Here is a 14,085-nt window from a genome sequence, read left to right on the forward strand (position 1 = left end):
TATTCTGAGCTCCTCACCTTGTCAATGTTCTTTATTTGAAGATGGAGGGGCAGTTACTGAAATTTTCATTTTAGATAGTTCAGGTGTCTTGGTGTCATGTCATAGGATATTTCTGGTCTACCAATGCACATAGCAGGCCTAAGAAATACTTAGGATGGGGCACCTGGGTGGCTCAGTTGGTTGGGCAACTGCCTTCGGCTCAGGTCATGATCCTGGAGTCCCGGGATCGAGTCCTGCATCAGGCTCCCCGCTCAGTGGGGAGTCTGCTTCTCCTTCTGACCCTCTTCCCTCTCATGCTCTCTGTCTCTCATTCTCTCTCTCTCAAATAAATAAATAAAATCTTAACAAAAAAGAAATACTTAGGATGATTCATCAAGTTTGAGAAATACCACTGCCTCTCCTGTTTTGTTGCAACATATTACACCTTGATTTTAAAAAGTAAGCACCAAAACAACAGAATAATGTCATCTTTTTGGATATTTTTCTGGTGGCATGAGGTTTCCAAAATTGCCTAGTAGGAATTTTAGTTTTCAGGTTAATAATCTCATTCTTAAGTCCCTATGGGAGCATGACATCCTTGGGTACCAAATTATTAAAGTATGATACCAAAGTTGAGACAGGAAGTAAATTTTTCCATTTAATTATTTATTATTTCATGGATGGATATAGAGGGTATTATGTTAAGTGAAAAATAAGTCAGGCAAAGAAAGACAAGTACTATATTGTTTCACTTATATGTAGAATCTGAAAAATAAAAGAACAAACAAAACAAAACACAATTATATATACAAAGAAAAACCTGGCAGTTGCTGGGAAAGGGGCTGGGGCAAAACAGGGACAGGGTATCAGAAGGTAAACTTCCAATTATAAATAAATATGACAGGAGGCAACAATGTGTGGCAAAGGGAATATAGTTCATCATATGTAGCGACTTTGTATGGTGACAGATGTTAGCTAGATTTATCCTGGTGATCACTTTGCAATGTGTGTAAGTGTTGAATCACTATACTGCACACTTGAACTAGTATAATATCGTATGTCAACTACACTTAAATAAATAAATCAATCCTTAAAATTATATAATTGTATATATAATTATGTAATTATAAAAATTATATATTTGAGTGGTACCAGTATTAAGTGCATCCCTTAATATAACACATAAACTCTGGCCATAGAGAATGACATCCTGTAACACAAGCCTTCAAAGGTATCAGGTTTTAGGATTTTTTCCCCACCTATTTGAGGCTAGTTGACTCTTCAGTAGTATGTTCTCCCATTCTCTAAGAGCAGCAGTTTCTGGTGTATCAGTGAATCCCGTATAAGGCCAGTTGCCTTATTTATTTTGTGGTAAAATGGATTCCTTGCTTAGAATAAATGTTGTATGTGAAAACCTGATGGTGAACAAAGTATTTAGTAAGTCAATTAACAGTGTGTTGACAACAGCTTGGTGGACAGAAAAGGCATAATAATAATAATTATTATTATTTTAGAGAGTGAGAGGGAGAGAGAGAGAGCACCTACGAAGTGGGGGGAGGGGAGAGGGAGAGGCAGAGAGAGAATCCCAAGCAGGCTCCCCACCCAGATCAGAGCCTGACACGGGGCTCCAGCTCAGGACCCTGAGATCATGACCTGAGCTGAAATTAAGAGTCTGACACAACCAACTGAGCCACTCAGGTGCCCCAAGGCATAATTAGTTTTAAACAAGTATTTATTACAGTCAAGAAAATTACTGAATTCTCTATGAAAAAAAATATATGTGATATAATCATCATGCTACTAGATGGCTGGCTGACTCCCATAGGATATGATATCAGAGTGACAGTTCTTTGCAATTTGCAGACCAGGGATTTAGCAGTGGCAGTATTAGATAGGCCTTGTAGTGAGGTAGTGCATAACCTTTGTCCCTAATACTATGGCCACATTTTCTGCACTCATTGAGCAAGATCTGGAATGGATGTGGAAGGAAGCTGATCGGTAGCCTTAAGGTAAGGCACCTTTTTAATTCAATTATTGGGAACCTCATCTACAGAATATTTATGTCAGCCATAAATATTCTCTTTTTCTAGGCCTATTTAGTTAGGTCTACCCACATTCCTCTTCCACAAACTGCCTTAAAATCAATCCTCCAATCTAGTTCTTTCCAAATTTCTCCTCATTTGGACAAATCATTAGCTACCATCCATGCATTACCACATATTTGTGTTTCCAGCAATCTATAATTCTAGGCCAAATGGAAAACAATATGTAGATCTTGAAGTTTTGCTTACTTCCAAGATTTTCTTTTCCCACTCTGTTCCCAGCTATCCTGTACAACTGTAGCATTCTTTTTTTCGCTCAAAATCTTTTTCCTCACTTAACTGCCATAGGGAAATCCTAATGAGACCAAAAATGTGAGTTCAGAGAGGTGGCAGGAGTAACGACACAGGGAAATTAAAACCTGTTCAAGCTGAGTCTTGAATATACCACATCCAATTTTAAGAAGGTGCTTCTGGGTAAGATTGGCTTTATGGCTGTTGGATCAAGCACAACGTTTATGATAAGTTCAAGACTTACAGTCATTTGTTCCATGTTTAGGTGTTCAGTATCCACCATGGTATAATAACAAGCTAAGGATTATCTCAGGTCACCTCAAAGAGAGCCCAGATATCCAAAGAAATGACAGGCTTCATGAATCATCCTGATCAGACTGTCATTTAAAGTACCATCACACTGAGAGGCTAATAAGGGCTAGGTGGAAACAGAGCAATTTTTCAGAGCAATTAATGTATGAGAATTTGATAAGATACAATAAATTTGAGTAGATCAAGTCTGAGCCAGCTGGAGAGGCTTTTCTTGTTCAGTCAACTCAAAACTGGAATTCTGATGGGCTGCTTAGTAAATATGTCAGAGCAGTATAATTAAATATACTGTATCAATTCCCTCCAGAATCCAGTAGTCCACCAACCATTATTCCTCTTTCTGAGTGCTTGAGAAAGTAATTTGAAACAACTTGTCCTTTCTTCTGGAGGATGTATCCTAACTTGTCTAGATCTATACATGCTGGAAACTATCAGATGCCTCTCCTGTTATAGAATATCATTTCCATATTCTGGCATCCATCAACTGCTACTTCCCAATCAATAGGTACTATCATCAAGTAAGATACAATAAGATAGGTAAGGTCTCTGCAGACTAAATTATGACCAAGAAGAACATTGTTGTATAGAGTAAAGTGATCATTGAAGATTTGTTGTTGTTCCTATTGGAGGAAAACATAATGCTTCTTTTTTTCTGTTCTTTTGATTATTGGGAAACAGAAGAAAACATGACATTTAACAGATCAATATCCGCACAACAGGTGTCAGGGGCCATGTTAATTTGTTGCAATAAAAATAATAAAAATTAAAAAAAAATAGATGGTGATTACCTAATTAAGTTTGCAATAATCCTTTATTATTTTCTAAGATTCATTTTCCTTCTGCACAGGTCAAAAGGTAAGATAAATAGGAGTGTGACTGAGGCCATTTCTACTCCCTCTTTGATGTCTTTGATAATGATCCTACATTTTGCAAAGCCTCCAGGGATTCATTATTGCTTTTGATTTACTATTCTGGTAAGGACAGGGAACTCTGAAGGCCTCCAATTAGCTTACCAACCAATAGCCCTTACTCTGCAATGAAGTACTGTGGGGATTTTACAAGTGTCTGAGTGTTTATATTCTAACCACATGCTCAGGAACTGGGGAAATAACCATGGTGTGAGTTCATAAATTGGGCAAATTCTATTTATCATCTGACCCTCATAAGCCCTCAATGAAACACTATTGCATTCTAGATCCAAGAGAATAGAATTAGTTTGAGCTTAGAGTTGAATTACCCTGGAGAAGAATATATATACCTCTTTTTTCCAATGCAAGTTGCTTCAGCAAATCCAAATAAATCTCTTAGGGGATGACTGTGAAGTAGGTGTACTATGTATACTTAAAATGTCTTTGTAGAACTCTTTAACCAAGTATGTGGCTTTCCCTTCATTAAGAGGACTCTATTTTTCAGAGCAATTAATGTATGAGAATTTGATAAGATACAATAAATTTCCATCTGATGATTCAATTCAGAAATCTCTCTTCACCAGAGAAGAGTTTTTTGGTTAAGTAAATGAAGTACAATCTTAATGTACTACACATTTTTTTGAAAACATATGATCTACCAGCAACTGATAAAATCTCTATTAATCAGATGACTCTGATTATATAACTTTTTCTCTGCCACGTGGTTTCAGTAATAACTTCCCCCACAGTTAATTGATGATAAGTGCGGTATCTTTGCCTGTGCCACCATGTGAACTCTATAATGACTGATGAACAGGGGTTTAATATCAATGGAAGCATCTCCCACTTGTATCCTCTGCCACAGAAAGCAGCCATTTATAGTACATCTCAAAGATGCTGATACTCCCCTTACCAGTGACATTTGTGTGGCTTTGCAAAGAAGTTATCCCCTTGAAAAAGATATGAGGATCTTATGTGTAGCATGATGACTTTGATGATAACATTGGATTTGATAAAAGTCCCATACCTTACATTAATGAAAGCATATTAAGCTTATACATGAAAAGGCCAATACAATCATAGAAAAAGCTGAATAATTGGCTCTGTATGCAAGAATTCTTATATTGCATAAAGATGGCAAATAAGATGGCTAATGGCTGTAGGATCATGTCAATTAGATATCAGTCTCTTGTTTACTTCACGGGGGAAATAGTTTGGATATAACTTTGTCCATAAACTTTCCTTAATATTTATATTCCTATAAGAACTTTAAAATCCTAATAATCAGGCTATCCAGAGAAAGACTGTTGTTGAGAGACAAATAAAAACATGACTGGAGAGGAAAACAAATGATCTATGACCTGTACATCAAATACAAGTTTTGACAGCTAGCCTGTCTATAGTTACAAATCCTACATAAACGTAAAGGTCCAGCACAATGTTTTCCACTCTGAGGAAACTTCCCTATTACTTCCAATTAACTTTAATCACTCCCTCCCCATCAGCCACACACACACAACTTAGTCATTTCATTTTGTTTACACTTCTTTTATAACGCTTTACATCCTGAACTTCTTCAGTTTAAGGTGAGAAGCAGCTTTAAGGCACATTGCCTAACTTCATACCTTGATTGCATATTGTAGATGTTTTAGTCTATTATTAATTTCTACTTTTATCATTGTTATATTTGTATTAGATTATATTTTAGGAAATACACAAACGATTCTTTCTTTTTATCAGGGAGAAAATAGGACTCCCCTTCAGCACCTTTGTAGTCTCTACTATAGGTTATCTGAACACTGATTGGTTTATACCTGAATTTCAGAATAAAGATGATGTCTGGTCCCTGACACCGTGTCATTTCCTCTCCTAGACTTTATTTGGGTAGCAGAGGAAAAGAATCTTTAATTTTTAAAAAAATCTTAAATATTAGATATAAGCAGGGTATCAGAGGACATACCCAGATGTTTTGAATTGAGATAATTATGTGAATTTCTTTTTGTTTTTTCTTTTTCATCTTTTTTTTTAACTTGATGTGTTATTTTCCCTTCCATCTGAAGTCTGCTTAGAAAAACATTGGAAGGTAGCCACATATGTCAAAAAAGTCATCATCAAAGTTATGCCTGCTATTTTTTTATATCCCTATGCTGTTTATCCTCATCTATAATTCATTTTCTGAAAAAAAAAAAACAAGAAGAAACAAAGCAAAGAATAAATGGTGACATAGTGTCAAATCCCTTGAGAGGCTGACATTGGAACACAGTTCATTTTGCATCTTATGATCATCTTGTCACGTAAACACACATTCTCAGGGCTTCTTTCTTCATTTAAAAAAATACCTAAAGAATTGGATTACTTTTTTTTTCTAAGTAGAGAAGAGTAAAAATGTTATTTTTATTCTTGTCTTCATAGAAAAAAAATCCAAACTTTATCATAATTTTATGCATGACTTATATAAAGCTAGTTTAATTTTTTAAAATTTTGAATAATACATGTTGAATTATATAAAGGTAATCAAAAAACATGTATTTTTAAAAATGGATGTTGTTGTAGGTGGGAAAGCTGAATCAAAAAGTAAAATACTTAGCTACAGTTTCTTTGTCCTACAAGAATCCAGCATTCCAGATTAGAAGCCAGACAAATGTCTACTAACTGTGGAAATATATAAGAAAAGGATTTCCTGTTAATTTTCAGAAGATAACTTACAAAGTGATGACAGACCATAGGAATGATGGGACAGCTAACAGTCAGCAGAACATAATCCGTTTCTATTTATACAAGTGTCCTTGCCAGGACTCATGGCCAGAGCAAGAAATAGGTTGTTTAGATTTTTCTCTATTTCATTGATACATTTTCAAAAATCTACAGGCATGAGCAAATAGATGGGTAAGACATTAGTATTCCCAGTTTACATGAAATTTCAAAAGTCACGGAAAAATTTTGCAACTTTTCAAAGGCCACAAAACTGGGTAGTGACAGAACCTTCATCTACTGTGAGGGTTTTTATGATCAAGACTTGAGGAGTCTGGAAAAAAAGTCCTCGATTTTATTCCAAATCTTCAATCTAACTGATGTGTAACCTTGATTGAATTAAACTGCTCCATGCCTCAGTTTCCTCATTTACGATGGGCAACTTATATCTACCCACCTGTTAGGGTCAATAAGATTTAATGAGTATAAATATTTAGAACACTGCCAGACATATATTAAATGCACATAGTGTAAATCTTGGCTCTTTTTTTACTATCATTCTAATTTAATGTCTAATTATGCATAAAGCCTGACCAGTTGAAAGTTGTTGGCACAATACCAAAGACTAAACCAAAAATTCCACATGAAAATGGTGGGGGGAGGAGGATAAGCTTTATAAACTTAACATTTTTAAAAAAAATTTCTAAGATAATGAAAGGTACCAGAGGTTTCTAGGTGTTTATATGAAAAGATCTCATTTATGATTCATCCTTTGACATTGTTTCATTTCCCTTCACGTGAATTCTTTCTGTAAGAGTGCTATGTGATCTTCAAATTCTCACATTCTCGTAAGCAAAAGAAGAACCCACCATTATTTCATCATTGTAGTCCCCAAAGCAAACTGCAAGTGACAGAAGAGACCAAGAGTGTTTTCTCTGAAAAGAATAAATAAGAGAAGCTATGTGTATTTTAGGGAAGAGAAAGAATAAAAAAGTGATTATCTGAACATATTAGAAAAGAAAAGTAATTTCACACATGATTGCTAGCTATAATGATTTAAGCGAGGTTTGAGGTTTTATTACCTTTAAATATATGCCTAATTATTCAAATTTTGCAATGCTGATATTTGTTAAGGTTGCACTACTTACAATGGCATTCTTGTTTTTATTTGTTTAAATGTCTTCTTAAATGAGCTTTAAACCTTAATGATAAGCCTTTAAGGTAAATCCAAAAGAAAAGCAGCGGAATCAGGTATGTTGTAATTCATTTTAAATCTTGAATTAGTATGGAGGGTCTTGTAAAACAGGTACAGGTACAGAAACACCAGTGGTTACATTGGCCTCCAGGGAATTAGACTGAATAACTCCTTCAGTTTCAACCTAATCTGATCACTGCTATATAAACTCAGTTTAAGTAGTCACTAGATTAAATTATTGGATGAAAGAGAGATCGCTTTTCAATGGATAAATTGTCAATAATTTAACACCGTTTGACATCAAGAAAATAAAACTGAAGTTAGTATACCAAAATTAAATTATTAAAACTTAAAGAAGTAAATTTCCCAATTTAATAATTTTTATCACTCTCTTGAGGGGAAAGCAAATGACTGTCTAAATGTGCAATAAAAAATTCATGGAATGTTTTATATGATTGAAAATCTAAAAATAAATCAAGTTTTATTTGTGAGGATAAATAGTTTTAATTCTATTTCAGTGGCTGTGAAGCACATGCAAAGGAAAACTTATTGAGATTTTTGGACATAGTGAAAATCTGGAAAATAATATATTTTGAAATATATGGAATTCATCCTATAGTTATGTCAATGTAAATTCCATTGAGTAGTAAGTGAAATACATCATATGAATAACATTCCTCATTCATTCAGATAGATATAAAAAGATGAGAATTTTAACTTTTATTTTATTCAATCTTAATAGATTAATGAAGTAGTGTTTTATTAAATTATTAAAAATGAATCATTTTTCCTTTTTCCTTGTGTCTTCCTCAATTTCTTTCATGAGTATTTTATAGTTTTCTGAGTACAGATTCTTTTCCTCTTTGGTTAGATTTATTCCTGGGTATCATATGGTTTTGGGTGCAATTGTAAATAGGATCGACTCCTTAATTTCTCTTTCTTCTGTCTTGTTGTTGGTGTATAGGCACGCCACTGATTTCTGTGCATTGATTTTATATCCTGCCACTTTACTGAATTCTTGTATGAGTTCTAGCAGTTTTGGGGTGGAGTCTTTTGGGTTTTCCACTAAAGTATCATATCATCTGCAAAGAGTGAGAGTTTGACTTATTCTTTGCCGATTTGGATGCCTTTTATTTCTTGTTGTTGTCTGATTGCTGTGGCTACGACTTCTGATACTATGTTGAATGGCAGTGGTGATAGTGGACATCATTCCATGCTCATGGATTGGAAGAACAAATATTGTGAAGATGTCAATGCTACCTAGAGCAATCTACACATTTAATGCAATCCTTATCAAAATACCGTCAACTTTTTTCAAAGAAATGGAACAAATAATCCTAAAATATGTATGGAACCAGAAAAGAACTGGAATAACCAGAGGAATGTTGAAAAAGAAAAACAAAGCTGGTGGCATCACAATTCTGGACTTCAAGCTCTATTACAAAGCTGTCATCATCAAGACAGTATGGTACTGGTACAAAAACAGACACATAGATCAATGGAACAGAATAGAGAGCCCAGAAACGGTCCCTCAACTCTATGGTCAACTAATCTTTGACAAAGCAGGAAAGAATGTCCAATGGAAAAAAGACAGTCTCTTCAACAAATGGTGCTGGGAAAATTGGACAGCCACATGCAGAAGAATGAAACTGGACCATTTCCTTACACCACACACAAAAATAGACTCAAAATCGTTGAAAGACCTAAATGTGAGACAGGAATCCATCAAAATCCTAAAGGAGAACACAGGCAGCAACCTCTTCGGCCTCAGCCGCAGCAACTTCTTCCTAGAAACATCGCCAAAGGCAAGGGAAGCAAGGGCAAAAATGAACTATTGGGACTCCATTGGGATAAAAAGCTTTTGCACAACAAAAGAAACAGCCAACAAAACCAAAAGACAGCCGACAGAATGGGAGAAGGTATTTGCAAATGACATATCAGATAAAGGGCTAGTATTCAAAATCTATAAAGAAGTTCTTAAACTCAACACCCAAAGAAAAAAAAATGATCCAATCAAGAAATGGGCAGAAGACATGAACAGATATTTTTCCAAAGAAGACATCCAAATGGCCAACAGACACATGAAAAAGTGCTCAATATTGCTGAACATCACTGAAATCCAAATCAAAACCTCAAGGAAATACCACCTCACACCAGTCAGAATGGCTAAAAATAACGAGTCAGGAAATGACAGATGTTGGCAGGGATGCGGAGAAAGGGGAGCCCTCCTACACTGTTGGTGGGAATGCAAGCTGGTGCAGCCACTCTGGAAAACAGTATGGAGGTTCCCCAAAAAATTGAAAATAGAGCTACCATACAGCCCAGCAATTGCACTTCTGGGTATTTACCCCAAAGATACAAATGTAGTGACCCAAAAAGGTATGTGCCCACCCCGATGTTTATAGCAGCAATGTCCACAGTAGCCAAACTATGGAAAGAGCCAAGATGTCCTTCGACAGATGAATGGGTAAAGAAAATGTGGTGTATATATACAATGGAATATTATGCAGCCATCAAAAGGAATGAAATCTTGCTATTTGCAATGATGTAGTTGGAACTGGAGGCTATTATGCTGAGCAAAATAAGTCAATCAGAGAAAGACATGTACCATATGATCTCACTGATATGAGGAATTCTTAATCTCGGAAACAAACTGAAGTGTGCTGGTGTGGTGGGTGGTGGGAGGGATGGGGTGGCTGGGTGATAGACACTGGGGAGGGTATGTGCTATGGTGAGCGCTGTGAATTGGGTAAGACTGTTGAATCACAGACCTGTACCTCTGAAACAAATAATATACTATGTGTTTAAAAAAGAAGAAGTTAGCAGGAAGGGAAAAATGAAGGGGGGGAATTCGAGGGGGAGAGAAACCATGAGACTATGGACTCTGAAAAACAAAGGGGGGGTTCAAGAGGGGGGGGGGGGGGGGGGATGGGTTAGCCTGGTGACGGGTATTAAAGAGGGCACGTACTGCATGGAGCACTGGGTGTTATATGCAAACAATGACTCATGGAACACTACATCAAAAACTAATGATGTAAGGTATGGTGATTAACATAACAATAAAATAAAATTTTAAAAAAATGAAATACTATCAGGATTCAATTTTTCAAAATAACAAATTAGTAGAATTTCAGCTTTTTTTAGCTGTTAAATTTGTTCTTTTTTAATTTATCATTAAAAATATGAAGCAAGCATTATTTTTTAAAAGATTTTATTTATTTATTTGATAGAGAGCACAAGCAGGGATAGCAGCAGAGAGAGAGAGGGAGAAAGAGAGGAAGAAGGAGAGGGAGAAGCATGCTTCCCACTGAGCAGGGAGCTGGAAACAGGGCTTGATTCCAGGACCCTGGGATCATGACCTGAGCCGAAGGCAGACACTTAACTGACTGAGCCACCCAGATGCCCCTGAAGCAAGCATAATTACTTAGAAATAATAATATTTTGAATCTAAAAATTAGAATTTTTAAACAATATATTCTTATTTTATGGTATTTGAAAATAAGAACAGATAGAGTTTCCAGAAATTAGCATGAAAAATTTTGTGTAGGATATTTAAAAATAATGACATAAAGAGCAAACTAATTTAGAAAAGTCCAAAAATGTTCATTTTAATGTTGAATCTAAAATCAAGCATTATAATTTACTACATATTATAATGTAATATTTAAGAAAATTGTGAGCTGGAAAAATCTTAAAGAATTCTTCAATGTATTTAAATTAGATGTTAACTGAAAATTGTAGAAGAAAGTATAAAGTCATTACAAGGGAGAGTAATAAAGTTTATACTTAGGTAGGACTGGTAGTTATTTGCATTACTTTAGGAGTTTGTGCATTTATCTCCCAAAAATTCTCCATGGTTAATGCATTTTTGTAATTTATTTTAAAAATACAAGAAAATGAGTTTTTACTGTATTTTGACTATATTTTAAAAGATTTTCATGTTTCTGAACCCTGATAAAACCTGAATGACTCATGAGTCACAGTGTGACTTTGTGGCTAGAACATGAGTTAAATGTAATTAGATAAATGGTATCAGAGAGTTAGTGCGTTTAACAGTGATCCATACAGAAAGGAAAATTATACAGTTTGGATCAAGTTTGAGTAGATTAATGAAGCAGTAAAAAATGGCATTCCCTGGTATCCCAGGCCATCATGTCACTTCCCTCTGTTATACACATGCCTCTTTTCAACTTACGTATATGACCAAATGAAAGATTCACTATAACTAACTGGATGAGAAAGAAAGAAGTTGAACATGCTTCACAAAGGGCTCAGCTCCTTATGTGGCACTAGCTAAAAATGGATTGTTTCCACATTACAGCTCACTTAACAGCAGTCCTAAAGAACAGTTATGAAAAAACTCTCCTAGCAGCAGAGTTTTGAGCAGTATATTTGGTCATTCAGGTTGTAAAGAAAGATGAGTTACATGGATTCTTGGACAGTGGCAAATGCACATGAGCTGTAAATCAGTCCCCAGAAGGAATAAACACGGTAGATCCCAGGGCAGGATATCTGGAGAAGTGATATGTGGATAGACTGATGGGTATGTGTGGGATTGTGTGGATCCTTATGTTGCATGGTAATGCTCATCAGAGACTGTTAGCTGCAGAGATGGCTCTCCATAAGTAGCTTTACAGGATGACTTTCCTTATCTATATCACCTCTGTCCTCTGTCATCTCAGTGTTTGTACAATGGGCTCATGAATACAGTAACCCTGGTGGCCGGGTGCCTGGGTGGCTCAGTCGGTTACGTGTCTCCCTTCCACTCAGGTCATGATTCTGGGGTCCTGGGATTGAGCCCCATGTCAGGGGGACTCCTCCCTGCTCAGCGGGGAGCCTGATTCTCTTTCTCCCCGCCCCCCCCCCCGCTCACGCTCTCTCTCACTATCTCTCTTTCTCTCTCCCAAATAAATAAATAAAACCTTAAAAAAAATAACACTCTTGGCAGGAATATAGTATATGGATGGGCCCAGAAACATGGGCTCTCTTTCACCAAGATTGATCTATCTACATTCACTGCGGAATAGCCAACCTGCCAAGAGCAGAGACTGACATTGAGTTCTTAATACTGCTCCATCCCTCAAGGTGACACATTCAGCCAGTTGCTGGCAGGTGTATTATATTAAACTCCTTTCCTCTATTGGGGAGTGATTTGTTCCAATAATAATCCATTCTTTTGGCAGATATGGTATCAGAAATGCTTGATCTAATCCCAGTATCCCACACATTGTCTCCAGCCAAAAGATACATTTTACAATGAAGTTCATATGACAATATGCACATGACAATGGAATCCAGTTTTCTTATGTGGACCTTATGCAGTCAACAAAATAACATGGGAGAATGGTCTGTTAGAAACTCAATTAAGGTGCCAGCTTGGAGACAGCATCCTGTGGGATACAGTGCTGTTCCCAAGGTTATAGTATATGCTTAAGCAGATGCTGAGGAGAGCCTGAGGATATTTTCCTTGAGCCTTATGACTCCTGTGTGCTCTAGCAGTACTTCTGTCAGTATCTACATCTTGTTACCTAAAGTCTTTCTCCAAATCTATGTGCAAGGCAGACAATTCAATGCCTAGAAATTACCACCTCCTCACCAGAGGTAGCCCTTAATCATTAGCAGAAGGACTTGTAATATTAATATCCCAATTACTTGTCCCTTATGTGGCATATTTCTAACTATTTCTTTAATTCCTTGGAATTAAGTTTCAGTATCCATAGAGGTTGACGACTTGATAATGTACCCTTTATTGCCTGCCTTCTTTTCCCCTGACTCTAGTTATCACTCACATATCAGTATTTCCTTCATTTCTCAGATAGCTCATGTACTCGAATTACCTCAAGCTGAGAGTTGGAAGAAAAAAATCTATGGCATGTGGAGACCAAGGAGGGCATTCTTCTAGGGAGTTCTTGGCTCCTATGAGATAACTCTTTTGTTAAGAAAAATATTTAGATGCTCAATTATCAGCTGGTCACTTTGTCTCTCTCTCTCTCTCTCTTTTTTTTTTTTCCAGTGGAACAATAAGCACAGAAAGAAGGTTATATCCTGGTGGGGTATCATCTATGAAGAGATACACAATAGGGAGTAGGGGAAATATGACTAGATCTCAGGGTATTTATTAAGGCATTTCTTTTTGGCTCATCACATAATGATAATGGCAATAGGAAATTTGAAACATCCACAATTTAATGACAAGTCAATTAAAGCCTAATCTTCATTGGTTCTAAAAGTTCAGGACACTCTACCAGGTCAATGAATAAGCTGTTAATTTTTTTATTAACACTCTGACCTACATCATTTGAAGGATTTGAAGGATCCACTGTTACTGGTTAGATTTGTAAATGTCTTCTCAAGAAAAAAGAGAAACTCTCCTGTTTTCAGATATTTGGAGGTCCCACAATGCATCATAAAATGGAAAACACAAGCAATGTAACATGTGCAAATTAGCACATGACCTCATATGCACACCCTGAAATTTCAACCTCCCATCTTGTCACTTTCTTTTTGTTTTGTTTTTTTGGTGTTTTTTTTAATTTTTTTTTAAAGATTTTATTTATTTATTCATGAGAGAGAGAGAGAGAGGCAGAGGGAGAAGCAGGCTCCCAAGGAGCAGGGAGCCCGATGCGGGACTCGATCCCAGGACCCTGGGATCATGACTTGAGCCGAAGGC

This window comes from Callorhinus ursinus, unplaced genomic scaffold, assembly GCF_003265705.2.
Source record: "Callorhinus ursinus isolate GAN/ISIS: 27379988/994484 unplaced genomic scaffold, GSC_fseal_2.0 scaffold4, whole genome shotgun sequence".
Lineage (NCBI taxonomy): Eukaryota > Metazoa > Chordata > Mammalia > Carnivora > Otariidae > Callorhinus > Callorhinus ursinus.